Source organism: Helianthus annuus, chromosome 10 (assembly GCF_002127325.2).
Source record: "Helianthus annuus cultivar XRQ/B chromosome 10, HanXRQr2.0-SUNRISE, whole genome shotgun sequence".
NCBI classification, from domain to species: Eukaryota; Viridiplantae; Streptophyta; class Magnoliopsida; order Asterales; family Asteraceae; genus Helianthus; species Helianthus annuus.
The window spans coordinates 52,169,576-52,178,370 of NC_035442.2; positions in this window are offsets into that span (position 1 = coordinate 52,169,576).

Sequence of the window (8,795 nt, forward strand, 5' to 3'; positions counted from 1 at the left end):
GGCAGTGGGCATTCCTCTTTTGTCAAAAGGTCCCTTGGTCAGTGAGTGTTTATTTGTGATTATCTTGTACTCTCGTGATTTTGATTTGTGCATAATTGATGACTAAGGGTGTAAATTAAAGTATGTTATCCGAAATTTGGTTCTACATTTCCTTGCTATATCTGAGATTAAATAGGGTTCATTTACATGTTTGGTTTGGGGTCTTTGATTTAGTGACATGGTTGAGAATGCTTATAATTGTTCGGTAATCGGTAATTTGTAACTTTTGTCCAGATTGTATGTTTGCTTTAAGTTCTATGAGATTCTTTTTATTCAAGATATGAATGTAGAAATAGGATTGTTGATTCTTTTGATGATATCAGTAGTAAGTTGGTATCTATTAAACTTGAGTGTGTGTGTGTATATATATATATATATATATTTGTTTGTGTAAAATAGGAAAGTCATTAACTATACATCCATGAAAGGTGTATATTTCTTTCATTTTTATTTTGAGGATTTTGAATACTGTTTTGATTGCAAATGCACAAAGGGATTAAAAGTTGTGCCTGTATAACTATTTAGATGTGTTTGACCGAATGATACAGTTAGGGGGTATTTCATTATGATTAGTGTCGATTGTTGCTTTAACAGTGAGATATAAAATAATACAACATGTTTGAAGGCGCTATGAATATTTGAAATCTTTGTGTTTTGATCTGATTTTAGAAGTATGTGGCATTGAAAACATGTTAGTGCAAGTTGATTGGATAGTACATGTTAAGAAATTTTGATTGGTTCGTACAAATGGATAAGGTTCTAGAAAGATTCCACAAATGGTTGCGAGTCAAGAACAGGAGCTTCATCAGTGATCTCGACTCGGAACCACCCAGTAACTGTTTTCATTGGTGGTTTCGGCTCAACAGTTGGTCATCAGTGTTGCGACTCGAGACCACTCGTCAGTGCTTTCACCAGTGGTTGCGAGTCGAAACACTACTCGGTTGCGACTCATATGTGCATAACTCGAGACCGGACTCGAGACCTCAGGGTCTCGACTCAAGAAGGCACTACTCGAAATCTTCGGTTGCGACTCGAAAACGCTAGGTTGCGACTCGAGACCTCCAAGTCTCGGGTCGAGACTACCTAGTTTCGACTGGGCTGTTGGACTCCGTTAATGGGCCGCACTATGTGATAACCTGTTTTGGACTGTGTGCTAATTGCCACTGCTTAACTGGACTATGTGCTGCTAATGTTTAACTGCTCATATGTTAGGATAGGCCCAATAACGTATATGCTAGTGTGACATACGTGCTATGTGTTAGATTCGTGTAGTTTGTGCGTGACACTACTTGCATACGAACCTAATAAATATTTAATAACCATAATAGGGTATGGTTGACCAACGTAACACAAGTAAATTGACTACCGAGCAAAGCAAAGGTGAGTTCACTACTTTTTACTTAAAGCATGCATTCCCGGTGGTTGGGAGACGGAACGAAACAACTTTTCCTGGTTTGGAATTGCTTACTATCTCCTTATGAGGGATGCGGTATTTCTATCTCCTTGTGTGGGATACGGGTAACAACATTATCCCCGGTGAGGGATACAAACTTACTTTTCTTCCCTTGTTACTGGGAACTTTTAGTTAATTACTGTTTATACGGAAATGCAACGAGCAACACTAAACGAAACTCTATCACTTAAGTCCCTACTACTTAATACCGATTAGTCGCCGGGGCCAGGCGAACGGGTTATTAGTTGATAGCGCTATTTAGGTCTTACCAACCTCACACCGTGCCATGGTATGGGATCGGTCGTGAACTAATGTACTCAGGCATCCGTCAATGATGATAGAACATTGACATCGGGGCATCCTGCGGAAACGCAACGGTTACCTAGTGTTCGGTATTGGAAAAACAGTTTAGTCGCTTACTTATGGGGTAGCTCCCCATGGCATGTATAAACGGGTAAATTAACTGGTTAAAACAAGTTTTTGGAATTAAAACTGGAAAACTGCAAACACGTGAACTCGCCAACATTATGTTGACACTCTACTGCATGCTTTGCAGGTTGCTCGATACAGCTTTGGACGGACATTGCAATCGGATGGGGTGCGTGGTTCGTAAGTAACATGTTAATAAACTTGTGGTTTCAATCATGATAAGTTTTCTTCCCCTTTCCGCTGTGAACTTAAACTCTGTTTTGAAAAATTTAAATTAGGTCACTAATTACGCTAATGTTTATAACCATAACTAATCCGTTCAAAATAATTAGTGGCTAAGATCCTGGTCGTCACACGCCTCGCGGTAATACTCCGCGTGTGGATTTTGAGGGTGTGACAGATTGGTATCAGAGCCATTGGTTATAGCGAACTAGGTTTTAAATATAAAATATTTTGGTTTGAGAAATAAAATATTTTTATATATGAAAACCAGACTATAACCGTTCCTTAATGAAAAACCACAACAACACCACACTCCGGATTGCAAGGTTCGTCAACCTAAGATGCTCACCTGGTAATGGTAGGCTAACGACATTTACTTGTGCATAACTTATGTGTGTGAACACGCATGTGTGTATGTGTATAATTGGCATATATGTGCGTACATTTAGTATTTAATCCAGTGGATCATACGAAGGCTAGGCTAGCTTGTTACGTGTTAAACAGGAGCGAGTCCTCCTAAACCTGGTTCGGAACCATGATACGCTAAGGACAAGGAACAAGTTATTCCAAGCCCTCATCCATGTACGTCCTGATATCACCCCTGGATTAGAACGAATCGACGCGATGAACGATTACTCGGTATACCTGCTCAGGAAAGGTCTGCTACACACTACATAGAAAAGTTACGTGATCGAATCGACGAAGGGGAGCCACCCCTATATCAGGTAACGTTAGAAGGAACGACGATGCCATTCACATCCTTCCTACTCACGCATTTCTTCCTCCCAACTCAAGCGGTGTGGCTTGTTCCCTCATCCGACTGATCACCTGGATTCTTGAAGCGTCCTAGTAAGACTACACCGTTCGGAATTCTGTTTTGTACGTCTCGGACACGAGAAGCATGCGCGGTGTATGTTTCTCATAGTTGTGCCAACAATCGTATCACCCTTCCATCGACCACAAGATTATTTCCCCTAATTCCTCGTTACAAGGTAAATCCTTATTCAAGTTCAACCTTATACCTTAGCACGCCCCAAAACCCATCAAAGTGATATCTTTCCCACAAACTGGCGTATCTGAAGGCGTGACAACACGAGTATACGAGCTATTCAAATCACCGACGAGTACGGTGACCTAGATGCTTACCTTATCCTTCATTCGCCAGAATCGCTATTCTTTGACAACTTTTTTGATTTCCATGGATCCTTCCGCTAGCTTTTGTACGAATTCGCGTTACTTGCTCAAGATGGTATCCCCGCTTCTATCATTTCTTTATCACGACAACCATGTTTCTTCGTATAGAAACTATGACCAGATCTCTCTTCAGTTTGGTGAATTCAACAAACTCGACCTTTAGTCAGCAAACTCTATCCCTTGAAATTCAACAATATGTTACTTCAATCGTACTTTCCTGAAAACCTGTTTTCACAGTTTCACATCGAAACTCCCTCCTCATACTGAGACCTTGACCAGATTTCCCTCTAGTTTGGGGAAATTCAGCAAGCTCGACTGCTAGTCAGTAAACTTCTTGAATCTTAAAAATTGTGACGTGTGATCCAAACGTATCCTTTCAGACATGTTTTTATTACCTTACATGGAAGCCTTACGACGACACAAGCACTACTTCGGACTTGTCCTCACGGCTTCGGTAGTCTATTCAAATTTGGTTACTTACCGGTTTGGGAGATCACAAACTCGTTTTTTCGCATACGGCTCAGCTCAGAACATCTTGTTAGACGTTTTAGTGAACCTAAACCCCCCCCGACCCATACGACGACCGTCCTTCCCTATCATTGGTTCTTGTTGTGCCATTGATACTGACGTAACACCTCTTATCGGCAAAACGACGTTCTTTATCCTAATCGCCCACGGCTTGTGTACGACCAGCTACCTCATCGACACCAGATAAATCCTTATTGCCGACAACCAAGCCTTTTATGTTTTGTCTCAAGTTGAACGCACCAACGTTGACTACCCTTCTTACATTACCTCGCTACTCGTGTCATGAATTCCCTGATTCTTATCCTACTCGATTCTGCACAAATCTCCGTTCGGACGAATTACTTCCTACGAATGTTACTCGTTCGAGCAACGAGCCAAGGATACCCCGGAGGTAACAGGTATCGCAAGCACTGTTCTTCGAAACTCGATACGATCAACACCTAGTTACGACACCCGAATTTGTTTCGTCCTGTCAAAATTCGGCACTTGTTTCTTTCGACAACGTCCGAACCTACTCCGAAAACCAGTGGGGAATCAGGATAACTCCTACACTTTACTCTGGTACTTCTACTACGCAAACCACCTCGCGCTAAGTTTTCAATGCATGACTTTTAACGTCGCAAAGCCCACACTTCTCGACCGTATACGCAACCAACCCCCCCCCCTCACGATTTAAACTCGAAAGGGCATCACCTAGCATCAGAGGGATGTCAGTAATTCGCCATTCCAATGGTTGAAAGATAAGCAATGAGGTGATCATATCCTCTCCTATCTTAGGGCGTTGATGAAATATTTGCCGGTGCCTTTACACGACCAAAGAAACCAACAAGCTCTCGAACTTGCAACCATCTACTTAATAGAAATAGATGCTGGACACAGAGTGCCGACTTCTATCACTTTTGATCGAAACCCACATTTTGCATCCGATTCGTCGCAGGCTTTGCACAAAAACTATTGGCTCACCGTTGGACCTGAGCACTGTTTACTATCCGCGGACGGGTGGCCAACCGAACGCACCCTCCGAAACCCTCAAAGGCATGCTAAGAACATGTGTCATCGACCGTGGACACGAGTGACACTTCCCTTTGTAGAATCTCTTTCAACCACTGCCACCGCATTGGCATTCAGGCAGCATCATTTGAGGCATTGCACGGACGCAGATGCCGGTCACCTCTGTGTTGGGCGGAAGCCAAATTACTGGCCCAGAACTTGCACTTGACACAACGGGTAGGATTGCCCAGAATAGACTACGCATGGCGGCAGCTCTAGACCGTCAGAAAGGCTACGCGGATAAGCGTAGGAAACCTCTAGAACTCCGAGTCGGAGACTGGGTTCTACTTAAAGTTTCACCCTGGAAGGGTGTGGTACGTTTTGACAAACAGGGCAAACTTAATCCGCGATATGTTGGACCGTTCGAAATTTACCGAGAGGATCGGTAAGGTTGTTATAGACTAAACCTGCCTGAAGAGCCGAGTGCGGTACACAACGTCTTTCACATGCCTAATCTGAAGAAGTGTCTGTCAGATGAAACATTCGTTGTTCCTTTTAGAAACTTGTGATCAGCAACAAACTACGCTTCGTTGAGAAACCGGTTGAGATCAAGGATCAAGAAATCAAAACCCTTGAGCATATTGTAACCAACCGAACGAGTTCGTTGTAACTCACGCTGTGGCCCAGAGTTTACCTGGGAACGGGAAAACCAGCTGATGCGCATGTATCCCCAGTTGTTTACAAACATAACTTCCAGCACTGAAGCTACAACTGAATTTCGGGAAGAAATTTCAAGCCAACATGGGGATGATGTAACGCCCTATGAAAACGTTTAAACACACTAGCTTGTCAGTGGCTGCGTGCTAAAATTTCGGGACGAAATTTCTTGAACTTGGGGATAATGTGACACTTCGGGTTTTTCCTACGCATTAATTAATTTCGTGAAATTCTATACTGTGTGAAATACGTACAAACTCTGTGGATCTTGTGATACGTGACTGTTACGTGCTATGTACGTGCTATGTGACTTAAGTGTTAGTTCTGTGGACTTTCGTGAAACTGCTTGTATTTGCGTATGGTAATGGAGTCTATTAGAGCAAATCGTATGACTTTTACTTAAATTTCGAGGACGAAATTCCCGTAACATGGGGAGAATGTGACAACTCGAACCCTTGATACTGATCGTCGTGAGACGAGCATTTTATTATCATTATTATTATTATTATTATTATTATTATTATTATTATTATTATTATTATTATTATTATTATTATTATTATTATTATTATTATTATTATTATTATTATTATTATTACTTACCCGCAACGAAATTAACAAGTTCAACCGTTATAATTGCTCGCAACTTAAGACTAGTGATTTGGGCTTAGCTAGGTACCCAACAAGTGCATATACCCGGCCCAAGTTCAACCCAAAAACCCATCTCCTAAAACCCTAGCCTATAAAACCTTACTAACCTCCTTCCCCTTTCATTTTTTTTGCTTCAAAAACCCCAAACCCTACAACAAAGGTACAGCCACACAACATTCCCTGTCTCTCTCTCGTTCTTGATTTCTGGCGACCGGAGTAAGTTCCAGCGACCACACCTCGACGTGATTCCAGCCGCACACCCAAACCCCTCATCTGATTATGTCCGACACCTCCCCTGTACTTTCTCCACACCCGACGCTCCAGCATCAAGACATCTGATAACGAACAACACCTCCCCCCTCCGAGCTTCATATTCCCGACAACGACACCCACAACCGATGCCTGCAACATCCGATAATGATGAAGACGGTGGAGGTTGTTGTTCTGATTCGAGTCTGGTGTAGCGGTGAAGGCAGGTTGCAGCGGAGCTGGTGGTGGCGGAACCGATGACAGCGGCGGCTGCCGGAGCTCCGGCCCGTGCAGAGCAGCAGTGGCAGTGGGCATTCCTCTTTTGTCAAAAGGTCCCTTGGTCAGTGAGTGTTTATTTGTGATTATCTTGTACTCTCGTGATTTTGATTTGTGCATAATTGATGACTAAGGGTGTAAATTAAAGTATGTTATCCGAAATTTGGTTCTACATTTCCTTGCTATATCTGAGATTAAATAGGGTTCATTTACATGTTTGGTTTGGGGTCTTTGTATTAATGACATGGTTGAGAATGCTTATAATTGTTCGGTAATCGATAATTTGTAACTTTTGTCCAGATTGTATGTTTGCTTTAAGTTCTATGAGATTCTTTTTATTCAAGATATGAATGTAGAAATAGGATTGTTGATTCTTTTGATGATATCAGTAGTAAGTTGGTATCTATTAAACTTGAGTGTGTGTGTATATATATATATATATATATATATATATATATTCGTTTGTGTAAAATAGGAAAGTCATTAACTATACATCCATGAAAGGTGTATATTTCTTTCATTTTTATTTTGAGGATTTTGAATACTGTTTTGATTGCAAATGCACAAAGGGATTAAAAGTTGTGCCTGTATAACTATTTAGATGTGTTTGACCGAATGATACAGTTAGGGGGTATTTCATTATGATTAGTGTCGATTGTTGCTTTAACAGTGAGATATAAAATAATACAACATGTTTGAAGGCGCTATGAATATTTGAAATCTTTGTGTTTTGATCTGATTTTAGAAGTATGTGGCATTGAAAACATGTTAGTGCAAGTTGATTGGATAGTACATGTTAAGAAATTTTGATTGGTTCGTACAAATGGATAAGGTTCTAGAAAGATTCCACAAATGGTTGCGAGTCAAGAACAGGAGCTTCATCAGTGATCTCGACTCGGAACCACCCAGTAACTGTTTTCATTGGTGGTTTCGGCTCAACAGTTGGTCATCAGTGTTGCGACTCGAGACCACTCGTCAGTGCTTTCACCAGTGGTTGCGAGTCGAAACACTACTCGGTTGCGACTCATATGTGCATAACTCGAGACCGGACTCGAGACCTCAGGGTCTCGACTCAAGAAGGCACTACTCGAAATCTTCGGTTGCGACTCGAAAACGCTAGGTTGCGACTCGAGACCTCCAAGTCTCGGGTCGAGACTACCTAGTTTCGACTGGGCTGTTGGACTCCGTTAATGGGCCGCACTATGTGATAACCTGTTTTGGACTGTGTGCTAATTGCCACTGCTTAACTGGACTATGTGCTGCTAATGTTTAACTGCTCATATGTTAGGATAGGCCCAATAACGTATATGCTAGTGTGACATACGTGCTATGTGTTAGATTCGTGTAGTTTGTGCGTGACACTACTTGCATACGAACCTAATAAATATTTAATAACCATAATAGGGTATGGTTGACCAACGTAACACAAGTAAATTGACTACCGAGCAAAGCAAAGGTGAGTTCACTACTTTTTACTTAAAGCATGCATTCCCGGTGGTTGGGAGACGGAACGAAACAACTTTTCCTGGTTTGGAATTGCTTACTATCTCCTTATGAGGGATGCGGTATTTCTATCTCCTTGTGTGGGATACGGGTAACAACATTATCCCCGGTGAGGGATACAAACTTACTTTTCTTCCCTTGTTACTGGGAACTTTTAGTTAATTACTGTTTATACGGAAATGCAACGAGCAACACTAAACGAAACTCTATCACTTAAGTCCCTACTACTTAATACCGATTAGTCGCCGGGGCCAGGCGAACGGGTTATTAGTTGATAGCGCTATTTAGGTCTTACCAACCTCACACCGTGCCATGGTATGGGATCGGTCGTGAACTAATGTACTCAGGCATCCGTCAATGATGATAGAACATTGACATCGGGGCATCCTGCGGAAACGCAACGGTTACCTAGTGTTCGGTATTGGAAAAACAGTTTAGTCGCTTACTTATGGGGTAGCTCCCCATGGCATGTATAAACGGGTAAATTAACTGGTTAAAACAAGTTTTTGGAATTAAAACTGGAAAACTGCAAACACGTGAACTC